This window comes from Amblyraja radiata, chromosome 10, assembly GCF_010909765.2.
Source record: "Amblyraja radiata isolate CabotCenter1 chromosome 10, sAmbRad1.1.pri, whole genome shotgun sequence".
Lineage (NCBI taxonomy): Eukaryota > Metazoa > Chordata > Chondrichthyes > Rajiformes > Rajidae > Amblyraja > Amblyraja radiata.
In genome coordinates, this window is record NC_045965.1 from 8200537 (window position 1) to 8223697 (window position 23161).

Genomic DNA, 23161 nt, shown 5'->3' on the forward strand with positions numbered 1-23161 from the left:
AAGCCCAAGAGAAATACAGGAAAGGGATATTGGAAAAGACAGATGCTGGAATCCTGAAACGCATGTCAAAACATTTAAAAGGTATAAACACATTGCAAATAGGTGCAGGAGTAGGCCATTCGGCCCTTTGAGCCAGCATTTTAATTCAATATGATCATGGCTGATCATCCAAAATCAGTACCCCGTTCTGCATTCTTCCCATATCCCTTGATTCCGTAACCCTAAGAAATTAAAACATGGGAGGCTTTTTATAGTGAAAAAAAAACTGCATGACATCATTTTTACCATGTGATGATTTTTCCACACGTCGTTGTTGGCTCAAGAGTAACTCGGGAGAGGAACTTGGTAACTCGGGAGAGGAACTTGGTACATCGCAGAAATGAGAAGTAAACAGCAAACTTAGACATACACGTGGGAACTCGTTTAAACTCGTGAAGATAAACTTGGAATCTCGAGTTTGATATTTTCTTTCACTCGGGATCACTGGTGGGTGGACTCGCACCGTGAGACAGGGCTATAACTTTCATTGACAGGTTCAAGGAACTGTAGATACTGCCTTCCAAAAAAGTACAAAAAGCTGGCATAACTCAGCAGATCAGGCAGCATCTCATGCATGACTTAGCCTAACCTGCTGAATTACTCCAACACTTAAGCCCCTGTCCCACTGTACGAGGTAATTCAAGAGTTCTCCCGAGTTTTCCCCTGATTCGAACTCGGAGAATGTCCGTAGCGGGTCCGTAGCAGCTCGTAATGCGAACGGTAGGTACTCGGGACATCCGGTAACTCATGAAGTGTTTTCATACTCGTGATGAACAAAATTGTTAGTTTTTATACCTACCGTTAGCATTACGAGCTGCTACGAGACATCCACGGAATGGCAGGTCTATCCAAGCTTTAAGATCCTCCTTATCTTCATCCGAAGCTATTTCCCATTTCTGAATTCTTAATACGGGTCTCTGAGCTGCGGTCGGACCAGGTTGCATTAAAGTGTGAACGTCTGTGGCCTGGGGATCATTATTGAAACATATAAGATTATTAAAGGTTTGAACACGCTAGAGGCAGGAAACATGTTCCCGATGTTGGGGGAGTCCAGAACCAGGGGCCACAGTTTAAGAATAAGGGGTAAGGCATTTAGAATAGAGATGAGGAAACACTTTTTCACACAGAGAGTGGTGAGTATAGAATTCTCTGCTGGAGGACAGTTCTCTGGATACTTTCAAGAAAGAACTTGATAGGACTCTTAAAGATAGCGGAGTCAGGGGATATGGGGAGAAGGCAGGAACGGGGTACTGATTGGGGATGATCAGCCATGATCACATTGAATGGCGGTGCTGGCTCGAAGGGCCGAATGAATTACTCCTGCACCTATTGTCTATTGTTGTTTGACCCGCTGAGTTACTCCAGCACTGAATCACCACCTATCACTTACCAGGGTTTGTCATGCCTCTCCTCCCCCCCCCACCACCTCAATCAGTCTGACAAAGGGTCCCAACCCAAAACGTCGCCTATCCATTTTCTCCAACATGCTGCATGAGCTGCTGCGTTACTCCAGCCTTTTATGTCTTTTTTTCTGAACCAACACCTGCAATTACTTGTATCTCAATATTTATCTCCTTTTCTTCTCAACAGGAAGAAAGTGGAAATGATTTAGATTTGATTTTTTGCCAGCAGATTGGGCCTGGCCACAGGATTTGTATCAAATGGCCCTTTCCCTGAGCTGATAAGAACCCTTAAAAAGGACTGATTAGGATATTTCAACCCTGTTTCTCATGTAACAGTTATCACCAGACGCTCTGAATAATCTAACGGTAGACAAAAATGCTGGAGAATCTCAGCGAGTGAGGCAGCATCTATGGAGCAAAGGAATAGGCGACGACAGAAAGAACGGAAGAGGGCGGAGACAGTAGGCTGTGGGAAAGGGAGGGGAAGGAGGGAGAAAGCAAGGACCACCTGAAATTGGAGAAGTCACCCAAGCAAAATATGAGGTGCTGCTCCTGCAATTTGTGTTGGGACTCACTCTGGCAATGGCGGAGGCCCAGGACAGAACGGTCAGATTCGGAATGGGAGGATGAGTTGAAGTGTTGACCCTCCGGGAGATCAGGATGGTTATTGCAAACTGAGCGGAGGTGTTGGGCGAAGCGATCGGCAAGTCTGCGCTTGGTCTCACCGATGTAGAGCAGTTGACACCTGGAACAGCGGATGCAAGAGATTAAGTTGGAGGAGGTGCAGGTGAACCTCTGCCTCACCTGGAAAGACTACTTGGGTCCTTGGATGGAGTCAAGAGGAGAGGTAAAACGACAAGTTTAGCATTTCCTGCGGTTGCAAGGGAAAGTGCCAAGGGAGGGGGTGGTTTGGGTGGGAAGAGACTAATTGACCAGGGAGTTACGGAGAGAATGGTCTCTGCGGAAAGCCAAAAGGGTAGGAGATGGGAAGATGTGGCCCGTTGGAGGTGACGAAAATGTCGGAGGATTATATGCTGTATGCCACGACTGGTAGGGTGGAAGGTGAGGACAAGTGGTCTCTGTCCTTGTTACAAGTTGGGGGATGGGGAGTGAGAGTGGAGCAACGGGATATAGAGGAGACCCTGATGAGAGCCTCATCTATAGTCGAAGAGGGAAACCCCCCGTTCCTTAAAGAATGAGGACATTTCCGATGCCCTGGTTTGGAACACCTCATCCTGGGTGCAGATGCGGTGTAGACGGAGGAAATGGTAGGGGATAGAGTCCTTACAGGAAGCAGGGTGGGAATAAGTGTAGTCCAGATAGCCATGGGAGTCAGTGGGTTTGTAGTAGATGTCGGTCAGTGGTCTGTTACCTGCGATGGAGATGGTGAGGTCTAGAAACAGTGGGGAGAATGGTCCAGGTGAATTTGAGTGCTGGATGGAAGTTAGTGGTGAAATGGATGAAGTCAGTGAGTTCTGCATGGGTGAAGGAGGTAGTACCAATGCAGTTGTCAATGTAGCGGAGGTAGAGTTCGGGGATAGGGCCACAGTACGCCTCGAACAAGGATTGTCCGACGTAACCTACAAAGAGGCAGTTTTGTTTAGAGAGACTGTGGAAACAAGCCCTTCGGCCCATCGAGTCCATACCGACCAAAGATCACCCGTTCACTAGTTCTATCCAACACACTAGGGACAATTTAGAGAAGCCAATTAACCTACAAACCTGCACGTCTTTGGAATGTGGGAGGAAACCGGAGCACCTGGAGGAAACCCACGCGGTCACAGGGGAACGTACAAATTCTGTACAGACAGCACCCGTGGTCAGGATCAAACCCGGGTCTCTGGCGCTGTAAGGCAGCAACTCCAGCACTGCGCCACTGTGCCACCTCGAGTATTTTGCAGCATTTTATTTTCCTTTTACTTAACAAGGCAGCAAATCTTCAAGATTTGTGTTACAGCTATGACCATCTCTTGACTCAGTTTTTAGTTGTAAATGAACTCATGGAACTCAATGTGTTTTGCAGACCAGCACAATTTCAACATCCAATTCTATGAAGGGGATGAATGACCAGCTGCCAATGCCCATTTCCACATTAACATCGTCCAGCCCAGCAAGGTGAATCATTAAAATATAATTCTCTCCTAATATTAGAATTAGTTTCATTAATAGCTTGTGCCATTAACAAACATTTTCTTTGAGTTTGACTATCGTAACGTGAAATATTGACAGCGTGAATGTGTGCCCTTCATTTCGTTTTGTGCAATGAATCTAAGCTGTAACTTAGACGTTATTTTATGGGACCCTCAAGACAAGACAAGAGACAAGACACATTTATTTTAACATGCACCAATTGGTACAGTGAAATTTGTGGTCACCATACAGCCATACGAATAAAATAAAGAACACAACACACGATAGTCTTTAACATAAACATCCCCACACAGCGGTATCAAAGTTTCCCACTGTGAGGGAAGGCACCAAAGTTCAGTCATCCTCCTCTGTTGTCCTCTGTTGTTCACCCGTGGTCGGGGCCTCCCGAGACATCCATAGTCGCCGCTACGGGCGACCCGATGTTCAGGCCCGCTCACTGGGATGATGGAACTCCGACGTCGGAACGGGAGAACATCCTCAGCGGCTTGGACCTCCGATGTGGCCACTTCTTACCGGAGTCCGCGGCTCCTGAAGTCCACAGGCCAAGCTGGGTGGAGATTCATGCTGGCGGCTCTCAGCAAAGGGTCCCAGGACTCTGCGATGTTGGTCAGCGCCGCCCGCGCTGGATGCTCTGCAAACCACAGCTCCGCGATGTTGAAGCAGTAGGCCCAACACTCCGGAGCTTCAAACGGCGATCCCAGGTAAGGAATCCAGTGCTGCACCATTGCTGAAAATCTGGTCCGGTCTCCGGGCTCCGGTAGGAAAGGCCGCGCCAATCCAGTTGGTAGGCCGCGAGGAGGGGGTCATGGCCGCGACTCGGAGAATAGTCGCGTCCTCGCCAGGAAGTGAACGGTTTCCCCCTTACCCATCCCCCCTCCCCCACATAGAAATACTAAAAAAATCCTCCAGAACATACTTTTAACAAACTAAAAATAACAAAAAGATAGAAAAACAGACAGACTGAAGGCAGAGGCTACCATCATGCGGCGCCCCTAGTGGCTGCATGATGGTAACCTCTGCCCCTCAGGGCAGCACCCTTAACATAAATATAATTTAGAATATATTTTTGCATTAACCTGAGCTCTGCAATTCCTTTTATAATCAATTGTATTATTTCTTTATGTTAAGTCTGTCTTTCATTTTTAATAAACACTTAAATATGCTATGTATTCATTTAATTGCCTCAGTAAAATTACTTCAATTAATTCTGCAGCATTCACCTAACTCGGCTGGGAACCATAAAGAAGTAGGTATATACTCCAATGTAATAAAGTAATCAGACTACAACACAAAGGGATGTCATCCTTTCGATATGGCATTATAATTGCAGTTTTTCTTGCTTTGTCAGATTGACTGTTTGTCATACAATGGGCTCATTCAATGAAAAGCAGTGAATTATGTAAACAATTCCCTCTCAATAGTTCAAAATGTAGGTCATATATTCTTTATGGAAAGTTACTGGACTCAGAATGGCTGCTGACATAATCACAGTCACTGAAGTTGAAGCTAATTGATTATATGTGAAGTGCTTTGGCACATTATAAATAATATTGTGCTTCATTTTTAACAGCAGTCAACGTAACTTCAAATAAAAATTATCCTATTTGGCAACTTCCAAAAACATTTTTTATTTCATAAATATACTTTATTCATAACATACAGTACATAGTAAGTAAAATCGGTACACATTTTTCTCTAGATTAATTGTACTGCCATTCAATGCATTATCTCACAATGCATCAATGCCATTCATTTCCTCCTTGAACAATGCACCCGTGAAGTGTTCAGTGGCAGTAGGACTAGACTAGGGTCCTTTCCCACAAAGCCTTTTGCAATTGCCATATTGAGCTTCAGTGTATCCTTCAGCATTTCCATCTGCACCCTGGAATGTGGCAGTTGGCACCATTTGCTTGTGCGCATCTCCTTACACTGAAAGGCCAACAAGCTTCAGGCATGCCAACGTGTGTTTTTCACACAGTTGTTGATCTTCCAGCAACAGTTCAAGTTTATCCCTGGTTATGTCCCTGGGAGCAGACCAATAGAGAACAGAGTCCACTGTTAGTAGGTGCTGGGAGCAAATATTATCAAAAACCACTGCATTCATTTCCAGATCTGAAAATGCCCTGTCCCATTTGCACCACTGCCATCTGATGGGAGTGTGTCGTGTGAGTGAGACTCCAACCAGGAGCCCTCTCATTGCAAGGTCCTGGTGCTTCCTTGTGAGGACTGGCATTGAGGCATTCTGCCAAATCACTGATGGTCTGCTTGTGAAATTCACCATGTCCATCTCCCACTGGGACTGCCAGATATTCTGTGCTGACATCTGTGTCCCTGCAGAAACCTTTCTATGAAAGACACGTCTTCTGCAACAAGTCGAATGCAGCAACAAGGCCAGAGCACAAAGCGTTCTGACCAAGCTTTTTCCTTGCTGTTTCCAATTCTCCCAGTTAATTCTAGCTTCTCTCCTAGACCGACTACACCATGCACACACAACCTTCTGTAAATAGCTCGTTCTAAGCTTCCCCCCAGTCAAAAATCACTGAGCCAAGCACTTGCACAACTAATCTTTATTTTGACAAAACACAATTACAGTTCCCACTACTCTACCGAACCACCGCAGGTTCAATCCTCGTATCTGCCTGACAGTCCTCCTAGCCTCGCTCAAGCAGAGACACTCCAGAAGGTCACGCTGTCCCAAGCGTTCTCCCAGAAGATCGACATTGGACCTCGTGGGAGCGGTCTTTTATAGGTCCCCAAACCTTGAGGGGCCGAACCACGTGGGAGGTGGTCTCTTTACTGTCCAATACCAGATATCGATTAAACCCAGTACATGACAGACATATCCCCAACCCAATAATACTGTGACTAATACATTGTATTCAAACAGTGCTTCTCAAAGGAAACAAACATCGCAACATGTGCCTTGATATGCAAGAAAACCAGACAAGGCTCAATACTTAATCCAATCAACATCTAGCAAAGTAAAGCTTTGCAAAATTATTTACAATGTGTATGTCTGGTTTGCATTCATCCAATCCATTCTATGCATTTTGCACCTAATGGTCGGATTTAGCAGATGGTCCCTGCAGCTCTAATCTAGGCTCTAGACAAACTGGTACCGTTCTGCAACTTGTCCCATTTCTGCAGAAGGCACATTTAAATTGACCAAATGGCCTAGCAGCCCAGAAGCCTTTACTCAATTTTAGTGTCCTGGCCTCTCCAATTTGGCCAGAATTAACATTCCTTCCTTTTATCATATATGATAAACCATCATTTATGATAACCAAGTAGTCAGATAATCAGATAACCAGATATACATATGTGTGTCTTACATTCTCCATCTATTAACAACAAGACGATGATGTTTCTTCCTAGAATCTTGTCAAGCTTCCCAAGTTTTCGTGGACGTTGCTTCACGACTTCCGTCTGATGAGTCTTCACCTCCCGAGTTTTCATGGGTGCAAATTCCCTCCATCTGTGTTGTTGCCCATTCTTCCACCCCTTTCCATAGTTGAACAACTTCTAGGGACAATTTCTTTCCACCTTGATAATAGAAGCCGTTTTACTATCAAGTGTTAAGCAAATTAAATCCATCGGTAAAATACATCGACTCTGATATCTTGACACCCATTTAAGTTTCTCCTTCTAATTCACTAGATTTCTCCCCCAGTACTTCTTCCTTAGTATATTGGCTCGTCTCTCGGTCAATAGGGGTTCTCTCTTATACTAGTTTCCTAACCTCTGGGTAATTTCTAGTCTGGTCTCGTAAAGAGAAGTCTTGCTGTTCACAGTTCCTCTTTTGACCATTTCCAATTCCGACTCTCATGTTCCCTGAATAATTTCCATGTTACCAGATCTACCCAAGTTCCATCCTTCCTGATGTTCTCTAAATAATCCTTCCCATCTTTGGCTGCCTGCCTGTGGATGAGACAATAACAATATCAATTAATAATCAAACTCCAATATTCCTAAGCCAAATCTCACGTCGGATCCAAATCTCAAACTTTAAAGTCTCTCTAATTCATAACCATACAATTTAGAGACAATTCAAAATTTTATCAATTTATTTCTAATAATCATAATTTAGACGCAAAGTAGGTGTTTTACCCCAAACCCCAGAGGAATGTCTTTTTCAAATTCAAATTCAGTTATTTAACGTGGAGCTTGCCCCAACAGTCGTCATGTGTTGTTTCTTTAGGAAATATTAGACAGTGTTACTTTTCTTTCCTTCACTGGTGTCAACAGCTAGATGATCTTAAAGTTGGGCACTAGGGTAGATATCTCCTTCTTCTTCCTTGATGTCAGTTTCAAAGGAGTAGGGATACTGAGGAGCAGCTTTCTCTCTATTGGCCTTCCCAGATTTGTCTTAAAGCGACAGGACAGTATCATTTCCTCCTGCTTGTTGATTGCTATTTCTGGGGAGCTACATTACCTGTGCTGTCTTCTGCCCGTTCTCAAGTGGTTTGTATATTCTTTACTTCACTCCCCAGATAGTATGTTGTCAATTATACTGTCCTGCAGGCACAAACTTAGTAACAAGTTAGTACAATAGCTCCTATCTTCTCTCCTTAGTGCCATTTCAGTTCTCCTTAGTTCTACAGGAATGGGGTTGGCTGCCAGAATGTCCCTGCCCCCTGATCTCCTGGCCAGTGTCCTCTTCCTCTACTTTCGGGGTCCCAAGTGGCCCGGTAACCTCTCGGGATCCACTGATTTCTGAAACCCCGTGGCCCTCTTCTTTGCCCCCTTCCTTCTCGATATTCCCTCACAGGACACGATCGGCTCCAATGTCCTGATTCCCCACAGTTGTGACACTGATCAGGTCTATACCCTCGGAATGGCAGGTCTATCCAAGCTTTAAGATCCTCCTCCTCCTTATCTTCCTCCGAAGTTATTTCCCATTTCTGAATTCTTAATACGGGTCGCTGAGCTGCGGTCGGACCACGTTGCATTAAAGTGTGAACATCTGTGGCCCGGGGATCATTTCCACCTACTGTGGGACCTAATACCAAAGGTGGAGTAGGCAGCTTCCTACAAGGGAACTGCCTATGCGGAATCCGTTCTATGCCCACATCGTTGGGAAATTGCTCCGACCAAATAATACTATCAATGTCAGGATCAACCACTCCGTATCCTCCTGCTTCGCGCTCAGAAAAGCTACTTGTTCTGTCTCTGTACTTCAGGAAGGATTCTTTCACTTTCCCATAACTGGATTTCCTAATTAATTTTGGTACCCACTTCGGCGTAACCTTCCCTCCAGCTCCTTGATCTCCCATACTATCCCCCACTGGTGGAGCAATCATAGGAGCTAGAGAGTCCTTCCCCGATTTTTCCACTTTGGATTTGAATTTAGTGGGAGGAGTCGAAGATACAGCTGACTCCTCCCGAATGTCCTGCTCGCAAGCTGCGCATGGCGTCTCTGAACTGAGAACATGAGAGTGCTGTGAGGAATGCTGTGGCTCCATTCCAAAAAATCCAACCAACCCACCCTGGCATATTGTGAGCCTCTCTCCCTTCGAGGTCTACAGATACTACTGCACTCTTCCTAATTTTAATGTTTGATTTTAGTCGGCACCTCCCCTTTAAGAGCCATCTCAGTCGTTTATCTTTTAGAAGCTGGTATTCTCTCCTGCTTCTGCTCCTGCTGTTGTCTTCCACTATCGTCCTTCCCATATTCCTGAATGTCCCGAGAAGGACCAGTTCCCCTCTAATCCCTAATTTGAACGCTGCCATTCTTAGAGTAGGAAGCAGAACGATCTCTTTATTTATTTTTCTTCCAGTGAAGAACATTCTCCATATTCCAATTAGCTCATTCCCTTCTTATCTGATTCCATATCGTCTAACAATTGTTTCTATGTAGGTTATGCCTAGTACAGATTTTAGTCCACCCAGCGGCCAAAGTTCGCTGCTCAAAACTCCATTTAATTCTCCAGATAATCCTCTTAATCTTTCTGCTTCATGCAGAAGCTTCTCACAAATTATTCTTATCGGGCTTTCGGGTCTATTTGATAGGTCCTTCTCTGAGACATTCCCCATTTTTTTTTGCACAATAGTAACAATACAAAATAAAATTCTGGACACTCACACCTATTCAAAGGCTATCCGGTTTCTCAAACTAAGACTCCAACTCTTAATCACATTCTCTCCCAAGCAACAATCTCTCCCGCTCAAACCACTTTAAGTTTGCACAGACAAACAAATCCGACCCACGCCAAAAAAGAAAATATTCCCCCAATTACAAGTAACCCCAGACACACCCCAATATAAAGTACAAGCGTCTGATAAATCACACTCAAATAAATGCTCCTCGTGGCGTAATCGGTCAAGGAATGACTCCTCCTCAACACAGCGATCGAAAGAGTACGAACCCTGATCGATCCACCACAAATTGGATTCTAACAATACTACGATCTAAACAATTCCAAATAATTCAAACACATTTTTACTTCAACTATCTAACACCCAAAAATCCTTAAGCACTCACACAAGCAGCAATACAAATAGCGGTCCGCGAACTTAACACTCTCTAAATCTTAACTTTCTAAATCTTAATACACTCTAAATCTTTTTACATACGCAAAGTATTTATACAATTCGGATCCAATAACGATGTTAAAAAAGACGATGCTGGATTTTTACAATTTACAATAATAATTTAACACGCTAGCCCAGTTTACAAACACTCGATCTCAATGCCGCATCGCGCTGTTATCAATCAGTTAACCTCTCCCTCTGATATCGAAGATTTTCCCCTTCCTAGGTAACTCTTTGCTGAGGGGTACTACACCTTAATTGACTGCTTTTCCTCCTAAATGTTAATTTCCTCCTGCTAAGACTGGACTTCTATAGGGGGACCTCTATCCCTCCTCTCTGAGTTCTACAGAATTAGGGGTGCCCTTCGCATCCGGGTACTTTTCACCAAGTAAGCCAGGTTCCTGTCTCTCAGTTACTCTTCGCTATCAGGTACTAATCAACAATCGATCAGAGGGTTACGATTCACTGTTGATCAGCCGCTATTCGGAATTGATCTAAAAAATGCACTAACTCCGAAGTTCTATCTACACAGAATTCGAATTCTACCGTACGGGCAGAACTTCAATGTGAAATCTGTATTCGGAAATTTGATTCTGCAAAACTCGTTCTCAGACCAACTAGTTTTGGAGCGTATCTCTCCACATACGCGGGCTCTCGAATTCAAACTAAATTGCCCAATGAATTCTTGAATGGACTAGAGTACTCCCAGCCAATCTATACTCAAGCCACCTAGTCCAGTGCCGTTACGAAGCCTTTACTCAATTTTAGTGTCCTGGCCTCTCCAATTTGGCCAGAATGAACACCTCCATCCCTCTTCCATCTATTCACTTGAGGAAAGCTGTCAGTAAGGCAGGCAGCTGACCTGACTTTAAGGCTTCCACTGTACACATTTAGGTTTATTATTGTTACATGTACTGAGGTACAGTGAAAAGCTTTGTTTTGCATGCTATCCAATCCGATCAGATACAAACTTAAATATATTCAAGTCGAACGTAAGTAAAATCGATAGAGCAAAGAGTAAGATACAGAGCAAAGAATACAGTTTTCAGAATTGTAGCGCATCAGTTCCATAGACAAAGTCCAATGTCCGCATCAGGGTAGAGGTGAATCAGTACTCTAGCTCATGGAAGGACCGTTCAGAAGTCTGATAACCGAGGGGAAGAAACTGTTTCTGTGTCTGGTGGTGCACACTTTCAAGCTTCTGTACCTTCTGCTGCATGGATGCAAGGAGAAGAAAGAATGACCAGGGTGGGACTGCTTTGATTGTGTTGGCTGCTTTCCCCTGCCAGCAGTTGATCCCAGTGTTGAACTAAGCTTTGCACTGTCTCGGTGGATAATTTCCACTACTCATTGCTTCTTTCATCGCACTGAAATGTCTAGATTTGCTGAACAGAGAGTTTATTCAATCCACCTCAATTATTCACAAAATGACTATCTAACACTAAACAGCATTGTGGCATTACAGTTCCAGAGAAAAATTCCAATGTCTGCAATGAGGCAGGTTGGAAGATCGACTATACCCTATCTTATGGGAGGGAAGATGTTCCTGAGTCTGGTGTACACGCTTCCAAGCTTCTGCATCAGTGGGGAGAAGACAGATGACAAGAGTGAAAAAAGGTCCTTGATTATGTTAGCTGCTTTCCCAAGACAGAGTGAACTGTAGATGGAGTCGAAGGTGGGGAGTTTGTGTCTGTGTTATGGACTTGGCTTCATCCATAACTCTGTGCAATTTTTTGCGGTCTTATAGGCCTTTCTCACGGGGCGACTTGACGCAAGAGGTAACCAGAGTTGAACATCGTGGGAACCTCGTACGATAACCGTACGGCATTCGTGGACCACCGTGGCGCTAACGGCAGGTAATCGTGTAACTTGTTGACTCGGGAGAAAATTCAAGCAAGCTTGAATTTCTCCAAGAGTGACTTGTACACTTGTGGTTGAACATTGCAACATTATATGGACGTAGTGGCCAGTGCGATATCCGTAATAACTCTTGCGTTTACCGTGGGAACTCCTGCGAACGGTGAACCCGGAAGCTGGACAGAGGGGACCCCAGAAGGTGAGTAAAAATTGTCTTCTGTGGGATTGAATTTAAAAAATAAAGATTTGCATCCGCATATGGACATCAACTTATTCATGAGTTATGTTAATGAGATTCAAGAAAATAACTATAATCTTTAAAAGGGACTTTACTGAAAGGTCCCGCATTTTTATGGTCCGTGAGAAATTTTTCACATGTACTTCTTTGAGAGATACAGCTCGGAGTCCTCGCCGACTAGCGATCGATGCCTTTCCGAAGCAGGGTCCGGAACGCTACCAATCAATGTTCTCCAGAGACCCGTGTAAGGAGTGAACTGCACATGCTGGTTTAAACCGAAGACAGACACAAAAAGCTGGAGTAACTCAGCGAGTCAAACAGCATCTCTGGAGAAAAATAGGTGATGTTTCGGGATGAGACACATCTTCAGACTCAATTCAGATTAGGATGTCTGAAGAAGGGTTCCGATTCGAATCGCCACCTATTCTTTTTCTCCAGAGATGCTGCCTGACCCGCTGACTTACTCCAGCTTTTTATGTTTTTCTTCCCAGATCTGACTTACCTGCTGAGTTACACCAACATTTTGTGTCCTTTTGTGCGTATTAACCAGCATCTGCAGTTCCTTTAGACATTACCTAACTTCAGATTTTAGAGATATAGCGCGGGAACAGGCCCTTCGGCCCACCGAGTCCACGCCGACCACCTATTCTTATACATTCCAGGGACAATTTTACAATGTTACCGAAGCTGATTAACTTACAAACCTGTAATCTCTGGAGTGTGAGAGGAAACCGGTGCACTCGGAGAAAACCCACGCGGTCACAGGGAGAACATACAAACTCCATACAGACTGCACCCATGGTCAGGATCGAACCCCGGTCTCTGGGGCTGTGAGGCAGCAACTCTACCACTGTGCCGCATGTAGTCAGATTTAATAAATTGCTGGTGTTGCTTCCAAAGACAGAGGCATTGATAATATTAGATCAGAATTGCATCTTTCCGCTAATAGAGTCAATTATTAGTCAATTAATAATAGAATCAATTATTGTTGGTGACATTTCACCTACGAATATCAGACTATTTTCGCAGAGGTAAGGGCCAATTAGGCATAGCAAAAGGTATGAACACTTTTAAACATTTTTTTCCGACTATTTTGTCAAATGCAAATACAGGGAGAATGATCAAAGTGCTCACATGGCTCACTCTGTTAGAAGCGTTCTGAGTTTAAATGTTCCGTGTATTCCTTCTTAAAGTATAAATTTTTGTGTGGCCAGGGGTGCGATTGAGAACAGCTGGGAAAGGGCGGAGGGGCGTCACGAATAACAGCGTTTCCCTGGCCATATTATGGCCCATTCCCCAACCGTAACATTAATCAAGCTCTGTCTAACTCCGCCTTCACACCATCCCCCTGTGACATGGGTTAGTCATCGCTGGGTGGGCTGTGGGCCGAATGGCCTGCCAACGGGAGTCAGAGACTGACACTGAGATCCATTGTGCAGGAAGGAACTGCGGATGCTGGTTTTTACCGAAGATAGACACAAACGCCACCTGTTCATTTTCTCCAGATATGTTGCCTGACCCATTGAGTTACTCCAACATTTTGTGTCTGTGTTCACTATGAACATTGAATTATTTAATTTTAGGTAACTTACACTCTCTCTCTCTCCCCCGCCCACCCCCTCCTGCCCCCCCCTCCCCCATGCAGTAAATGTGGGTTAACCAGTCCAAGGTTTGCAACGATGGTTCCCTCTTGGGATCACACTATCCCTAGCTAACAATTGGCCTATCAGGGAACCAAATATAGACATAAAGTGCTGGAGTGACTCAGTGGGTCAGGCAGCATCTCTGGAGGAAAGGGTTAAGCGACATTTCGGGGTCGGGACCCCTCTTCTAAATACCCTGCTGAGGTCATCTGTTGTTGGCCCTGATTTGTCCCGCTCTTTTCTTGCTTCCAGTTCCCCCCTACAATCATCCCGAAGAAGGGTCCCGACCAAAAATGGAATCTATTCCTTTTCTCCAGAGATGCTGCTTGGCCCGCTGAGTTACTCCAGCATTTTGTGTCTAACTTGCTAATTCAGACAGTTTTTGATTATCAAGGATTCTGCGCTGACTCTTTACTCTGAAACACACGTTGGAAATTTAAACTTGGGCGCAACTAACATCGTCTAAGTAATGTGGCATCTTCCTGCAGTAATGTCACGGCATTAGTACAGGCATGTCTCCAAATGAGCCAATTCAACCAAAGGAGGATATTTATAGTGTGTGAAAAAAAAAGTGACATTATTTGTGCCACGTGATGATTTAACAACACTTCACAGTTCACAATGTTCATTCAAGATTTAACGGGAAAGCTCGGGAGACGGACAAGTCACTCGCACAAATAACAGAAATGCCGAGTGCCATGGGAACTCTTTATCTACCCCCCGTTATATCGTGTGATATCGTGCTAGACCACGACCACTTCACTCTGGTTACCTCTTGCGTCAAGTCGCCCCGTGAGAAAGGCCTATTAGGCAGAGGTGTTCAAAGCCAAGCAGTGGTGCAACCCGACAGCATGCTTTCTCTGGTGCATCTGGAGAAGTTGGTAAAACTGGCTTATTTTGGCTTGAAGATTACCTCCATTATTAACCACAGTTCTCTTGGGTGAGAGGTATCATGCTTTTAATGGTCCTTCTGACCTGGATCAGAACAATAAGAAGGCACAATCTGAAAGGTACTGTGTAGGTAAAGAATGAAAGCTTTTTGCAAATCAGCAGCACACAAGTGAAAGAAGTGATTTGTCCAGGAACTGCATACCAGTGGATCAGAGACATCTCTTCACCCGAAGGCTTACTGAGATATGGAATTCATTATCAGCTGCCTTCAGGAAATAAAATTGTAACATTAAAGAAAAAAGTATACAAGAACATGAAAAATACTGTAGGGTATAAGGGAAAAGCAGGGAAGTGGGAGTGCTCTGGAGAGAACACTAGCATCAGCACATTGGGCTAAGTGATGTTCCTGTTTGCTAAAGTCCTCTGCACAGAATCATCTCATTGAAGTTACACTTACAATTAGTGTAACGTTACATTAGCTGTTAGTTCTTAAGGCAAAGTTCATAAATTTGGTTATAATGAGCCTTCTCGTGAGTATATATTATAATGGGTCAAAGTTTAATCGTATTCAAGAGGATTACAAGTTAATGTTAGCAGTATCCTTCACGTCTCCTTTCACTGCATCAGTTGTGTTGCTTACTTTAACAGCAGGGGAGCCTATTGGAAGAGGTCAGTGCTGTACCAAATAGCAAAGCAAACAAGTGCAATGTCAAAGTTGGTGGTTACTCACGCTGGCAGCAACTGAAATGAAGATTCATCTGTCTTTAATATTTTTTCCCCCATTCTCATATCTATTCTAAATAAAACATAACTTTCTCATCAAGCTTAACAAAGTGTGTGCAGAAATACCACTCCTTGTATAATTGCATATTTTCTTTAAGTACAATGACTAAAAGACAAAAAATAACTAGACAACAGAAAAGGAGGACAGATGTCCCTTATGGTTTCTGGCGAAAATTTTTATTTATTATTCTTGCAATTACCTTTTTTTAATATTTGATTCACGCTATATGTCCTTTTATCTGTAAATTATTTTTGTTTTAAAGCTTGTTTCACGTTTCCACTTTTTCTACTTTTACCCTTCAGTCTATTTTATTTCAGTCAAAGAGCAATTTCTTTATTTCCCTTATTCATCGCCATTGGTTATTATCCATGTTGCTTCTTTTATTCATACCTTTCCCTTCCTAAATATCTCCAAGTCCTTCACTTCTCCCTGTCATCACCACTGGTGTGTACCCCAATTAAGGTGCTGAATTCCAAGGATGCAGTAGAGTTAGGGGTTTGGGAGGAATTAGAAGTGTTTGTGTGTCCTAAACAGGAGGAGACCTGAGTTTCCCTTCGAGAGGTGCCTGTGACAAAGATCGTGTTGTTTTTGTTGATGATATGAATAATTGAGGAGATTCAGGATGTCAGTGAATACTCTGTTGAACCTCTACAGGTGTAAGGTAGAGCGGACACTGACTGGTTGCATCATTGCCTGGTTCAGCAACTCCAACATCCAGGAACAAAAGAGTCATAGAGTCATATGAGTTTCAGTTTAGTTTATGGTCACGTGTACCAAGGTGCAGTGAAAAGCTTTTAATTTAGTTTAGTTTATTATTGTGACGTGTACCGAGGTACAGTGAAAAACCTTTGTTGCGTGCTAACCAGTCAGCGGAAAGCCAATACATGATTACAATTGAGCCATTCACAGTGTACAGATATATGATCATGGAATAACGTTTAGTGCAAGATAAAGCCGGTCAGGTCCGATCATAGATAGTCCAAGGGTCACCAATGAGGTAGATAGTAGATCAGGACTGCTCTCTGGTTCAGTTGCCTGATAACTGCTGGGAAGAAACAGTCCTTGAATCTGGACGTGTGCGTTTTCACACTTGTATACTTTTTGCCCGATGGGGGATGGGAGAAGAGGGACTAGCCAGGGTTCATTTCATTTTGCTCCTTTCATTTTGTGTGTGATGTATTTTAATGCTGCTTTAAAGATCTAGAGGTGTGAGGAAATCAGCAACTACCTAAAAAGGAACGTGGAGACAAGGAGCTGCAGATGCTGCTTTACAAAAACAGACAGAGTGCTGGAGTAACTCAGCGGGTCAGGCAGCATCTCTGGCGAACATGGGTTAGGACACGGACAAGTTAAGTGAGTGCTGGCTTTGTTCTGCAGTCTCTTACACCCAGTCCTACATGAAGGCAGTTTTACAGAGTGGAAGGGAAGTGTCTACCGCTCTGGATTGGGTGGCAGAATGAGGTAGATGGGAACTCAGGACCACTTAGTCCACAGTTGTTGCCTGACCTGCTGAGTACACTAATGGCACCATTCGGCGCCGCCGTTTTGGCACCGTTGTTTCGGCACTGCTGTTTCGGTGCCTCCGTTTGAACACACCCAAAACCACTACAACCAGGTAGAGAGCAGAAGATTGAGGGTAAAAACAAATCATTTTTAAAGTGCAATCATTAACAAAGTAGACAGTAAATGATTACAAAGTCTCGAAATGCATTCTACTGGTTTAGCTTCAGATTTATTATTGTTATATACTTATTGTTATATATTTAGATGAATTAAGATGAAAGTTTAGATGAATTAAGATTAGTTACCGGCTGGTTATTTTTATTTTGGGTATAGGAAAATTCATGACACAATTTATAGGGGACAACAGAAACCTACATTTATATTAAACGGGGGACAATCAAAAACAGCGGTGCCGAAACAGTGGTGCCGAAACAGCGGTGCCGAAACGACGGTGCCGAAAAGTACCCGACCCCTTGAGTACACCCAGCACTTTGTGTTTTGCCTCAGAGTTGACATCTGACTGCAACTGAAATCCACACCGCATTCATTGCTAGACCTTTATGAGCAACCACCTTGTAGATTAGCATCTGTGTGCCACTGACACCCAGAGACAAATCAATAATATGCAAAAATAAATAATAAAAAATTGAAGTAAATTGAGAAATTTATATTTGTAATGCATGCCCAACACGCACTGAAATCATACTGTTACTTGTGATATTGCCTTTCTCTCTTAGTTTAAAGAAAACCAAAGTTTCAAATTAATAGGAAAATATTTTTGACAATTTCTGCTTTTAATTTGTCATGATTATTGCAAAAATGTATGCAATAAGCTCAGTTTCTTGAATGAATAGTCAACAGCTTACTGAAATATTTGGTTATTTTTTGCTGACGCGTCAAATGATTACAATCCACTCCTTTCAACCTCAAAAAGCTTTTGCTATTTTTGTGGGGAGAGGTTAAAAGAAGGCAAATAAACCCAGCAAAACACACTGCATTTTCCCACCGCACCCCCATCTCCTTTCCAGCTTTCTCCGCCCCGACTCTATCAGTCTGAAGAAGGATAACAACCCGAAACGTTGTCTGTCCATTTCTTCCTCAGATGCAGCCTGACCTGCAGAATTCCTCCAGCACTTTGAGTTTTGCTTAAGATGCCAGCATCTGTAGTGCCATATTTTCTGCAGAGTAGGAACATATTCTTGACACTTGGACACCCCTTTATTTCACTGAGGCAATTGATTTAAGGCTGAAATAAACAAAGCTAAGCCATTGTGGCCTTTACTTCTGAAGCTAGGGTTTTAACCAACGTTTTTATTTTCCTTGCACAGTGCACAAGAGGGTTGTGTAAACCAAATGACACAAGTGCGGCCGAATAGGAAGACTTAATTACAAGACCACTCAGAGGATGGTGTGTATATGGGACGAGCTGCCAGAGGAGGTAGTTGAGGCAAGTACTCTAACAAAATATAAAAAACATTTGGACAGGTCCATGGATAGGAAAGGTTTAGAAATTCAATCACCTTTTCAATCAAAAGGTTTAGAGATTCAAGGCTAATTGCAAGACTTCTCTCAGTTGGTATATGGATCAAGCTGCCAGGGGGGGAGGCGGGGGGGGGGGGGGGGGGTAGTTGAGGCAGGCACAATCACAGCATTTAAAAGAACTAGGTTTAGATGGATATGGGCCAAATGCAGGCTAATGGTTTAGCTCAGATGGAGCATCTTGGTCAGCATGGACAAGTTGGGCTGAAGGGCCTTTATCCCTGCTGTATGAATATGTGACAGTGATTCTGTGAGATCAGAAACACTTCAGGGCCTTCCATGTTAATGGGTAGGTCTCTTTCGGATATAATGCAGTTCCTGAGGTTTTCGATACTACCAGGAATCATGATAGCTCAGCAAAAAAACAAAAGAGCGTTAAAACACCGCAATGGGTTAGCTTGCTCACATCACCATTATCACTCTAGGCATACACGGCCCAGAGATCTTTCTGGGACTGCACAGATCTGTTCTTTCCGTCAATTTCCAATGAAGCTTGTTTTTATTCTATCTTCAAAGAAATGTCTCTCTGATCACAATAGCTCGAGGGAGGAATATGTAATCACTTACAAAAAACTTGTTCATCCCATCCACACAGCACTTTCCACATAAAGTACTTTTCATATTTTTTAATCTTCAGGTATATATATCTTTAATCTTTTGGCTGTGTTTGAGTTACCTCTCAATAGTCAGCTGGGTTGGCTGCTTGTCAAGTAAGGAGTGAATGTATAAATCCTGAGAGATCCCTTTCCTCAAGTTAAATTATTCAGTTTATTAAATAAAGATAAAACAAGTCATATTTTTTAACTTGCTAGTTTATGCAGTTTTATATGGTTAAAAACAAACAAATTATTGCTCAGATGCATATCACAATTCATCTCTACTTGAAATGTTTTTGGCGTGTTCATATTTAAGGCTTGAGACAACTGCTTCTAAGTGCTATCATAAGTGTTATCGTAAGAATCTAAACATTTCATGATGAATACAGAATTTATTGGTATTCCCAGATGTCTAAGTAAACGTGCCTTTATTTCATAATTCAAATACTGGAAGAAACATTCATTTTTCAGTCTTGGTGCATAGAGAATTTAATTGTCATATGTACCGAACACAGAACAATAACATTCTTTCTTGCTGTAACTTAACGGGCCTGTAAATGCAATAACACCCAGATAATATATAATAATCAAAAATACAATACATTAATCGTTATCATACTAGGTAACGATAATAGTACTGAAACCAAAGTGTAACTTAAGACACAGTCCATAGCAGATCATAGTTGCTGAGGTTAGAGTTGTGCAGTGTTCAAGAGCCGAGGGTGGCACAGTGGCATAGAGGTAGAGCGGCTGCCTTACAGCGCCAGAGACCCGGGTTCGATACTGACCCGGGTTCGATCCTGACCACGGGTGCTGTCTATACGGAGTTCATATGCTGTAAATTGTCGCTAGAGGGCAGGATAATGCTAGTGTACGGGGCCTGTTTCAGCACTCTATCTCTAAAGTCTAACAGCCTGATAGTTGCTGGGAAGAAGCTGTTCTTAAACGTGAAGGCCACAGTTTTCAGGCTTCTGTATCTTCTTCCCGCAAAATAACAGTGCGGCCATGATGGTGTGGGTCTTTGAAGATATTGGCTGCCTTTTCGAGGCAACGCCTTCTGTAGGTCCTTTCTAAAGTGGAGAAGGTAAACAAAAATGCTGGAGAAACTCAGCGGGTGAGGCAGCATCTATGGAGCGAAGGAATAGGTGACATTTCGGGTCGAGAACTTTCTTCAGACTGATGTGGGGGTGAGTGGGGGCGGGAAGAAGAAAGGAAGAGGCAGAGACAGTAGGCTGTGGGAGAGCTGGGAAGAGGAGGGGAAAGAGGGAGAAAGCAAGGACTACCTGAAATTGGAGAAGTCAATGTTCATACCGCTGGGGTGCAAACTATCCAAGCGAAATATGTGGTGCTGCTCCTCCTCCAATTTACGGTGGGACTCACTCTGGCCATGGAGGAGGCCCAGAACAGAAAGGTTGGATTCGGAATGGGAGGGGGAGTTGAAGTTCTGAGCCACTGGGAGATCAGGTTGCTTATTGCAAACTGAACGGAGGTGTTGGGCGAAGCGATCGCCAAGCTTACGCTTGGTCTCACTGATGTAGAGCAGCTGACACCTAGAGCAGCGGATGCAATAGATGAGGTTGGACGAGGTGCAGGTGAACCTCTGCCGCACTTGAAAGACTGTTTAGGTCGTTGGATGGAGTCAAGGGGGGAGGTAAAGCGACAAGTGTAGCATTTCCTACAGTTGCAAGGGAAAGTACTAGGGGAGGGGGTGGTTTGGGTGGGAAGGGACAAATTAACCAGGGAGTTACGGAGGAAGTGGTCTCTGCGGAAAGCCAAAAGGGGAGGAGATGGGAAGTTGTGGCCAGTGGTGGGATCCCGTTGGAGGTGGCGAAAATATTGGAGGATTATCTGTTGGATGTGATGGCTGGTAGGGTGGAAGGTGATGCCAAGAGGGACTCTGCCCTTGTTGCTAGTGGGGGGATGGGGAGTGAGAGCAGAGTTGTGGGGTATAGAAGAGACCCTGGTGAGAGCCTCATCTATAGTCGAAGAGGGGAACCACGGGTCCCTAAAGAATGAGGACATCTCTGATGCCCGGGTTTGGAACACCTCATCCTGGGAGCAGATGCGGCGTAGATGGAGGAATTGGGAGTAGGGGATGTAGTCCTTACAGGAAGCAGGGTGGGAAAAAATGTAGTCCAGATAGCCATGGGAGTCAGTGGGTTTATAGTAGATGTCGGTCAGTAATGTGTTACCTGCGATGGAGATAGTGAGGTCCAGAAACGGGAGCGAGATGTCGGAAATGGTCCAGGTTATTTTGAGTGCCGGATGGAAGTTAATGGTCAGTGCCCCTAATGTAACGGGGAATCTCTACCATTCTTTATAGACTCCTTTGTTCCTGGGCATTCAGATCAAAATTGCATCTGAGGCTGTGATGGGGATAATAGCCTATTACGTATGCTATTTATTACACAATGATATGATGAGCAAAGGTGTTAGTATTTTCATCCTTTGTTAGTTTAAGTGATTATAAGTACACTGATTAAGAATAGTTTCGTACTTTTTGCATAGATGTGAAATAAACTCCAAATAATGATGGTTATTCTGTGTTAACTATTGCAGTTAATATGTGTATGTGCTATATTCAACATTTTTCACTTCATAAAGATGCAACTAAAAGTCAGCTTGACAACAGTTCACAGTGAAAAATGGCATGACATAATCCTAAATCCTTAATTAATCCGAAATCTGTTCAAGTGGAAACGAAACGAAGTATGAAATCTCAGTCGCGATATTATATAGAAATAATCATCATCACTTCTGAACACTCAACATTGCAGAGCTACCTCCAGCACGTTTGTTATTTCCACATCTCTTCTTCACCCATGCACTCATTCAGTCAGGGGAGCTTTACCTGGAACCACAGGATTTAATTGGAACCATGACAATGCTTGTACTTGTGAAGTTGACATTTCAGGTTGACACTGCTTGTTGCCGTTTGCCACTGCAGTGATGGGTTTGTGACAGTCACAGACTCGGTGGGCTGTGTTGTAAAGAACACGGGTCAGCATCATGAACATACCTTCCCAAAAATGAACTCTGCTGAGAAAGGCTGAAATGTCTTCGCAGCAAATTAAACTAGAACATTAAAACTCCACAGATTTACGTTCTGACCTCTGGCTATGACCTTTATATATTCTTGATAAACCTCTCTTTCCCCTTCCCCCTGTTACCTCCCGCCCATATCTCTCTCCGGCTTTGACATTGAATTCTCCAATGACACATAATTTCCCTCTAGCCCCTCTCTCTTTCCTGGCTCCCACACCATGGTGCATGTACATTTTTCCTCTCCTGATCCCCCACCCCCTCACCACACTGTAATTAACTTGCCCAAATATATTGTGTTAACAAATGAACTGCAGATGCTGGTTTATCAAGGAAAGATATAAAGTGCTGGAGTAACAGCAGGTAAGGCAGCATGCCTGGAGAAGATGGCTGGGTGATGTTTCGAATCAGAATTCTTCTTTAGACTTCACTCTTCTGGCTTACTTTCCTCCAATTCCTGAAATCAGTCTGAAGAAGGGTCCCGACCCGAAACGTCACATATACATATTCTCCAGGGATATTGCCTGACCCGCTGAGTCACTCCAGCATTTTGTGTCTTTACTGTCCCAATATATTTACCCAGTTTTTGGCAAAGGTCTTTCAGTGTGTAGTCCAACACATGTTGAACAAAACAGGGCAAATTCCAATCTTAAAGCAATGGTGATTTAAGCTCAGTGTTGATTTACATCTTATATATTCTTTTCTCATGGATTTTTTAAAAATGAGATTGTGTGAACATTTTTGAAATCAGCAAAATCGGTTTGGCAATCGGTGTATTTTTCAGGTCTAGCCAAGGACCCTGACCACACCTGGAGTATTGCGTACAGTTTTGGTCTCCTAATCTGAGGAAGGACATTCTTGCCATAGAGGGAGTACAGAGAAGATTCACCAAATTGATTCCTGGGATGTCAGGACTTTCATATGAAGAAAGACTGGATAGACCC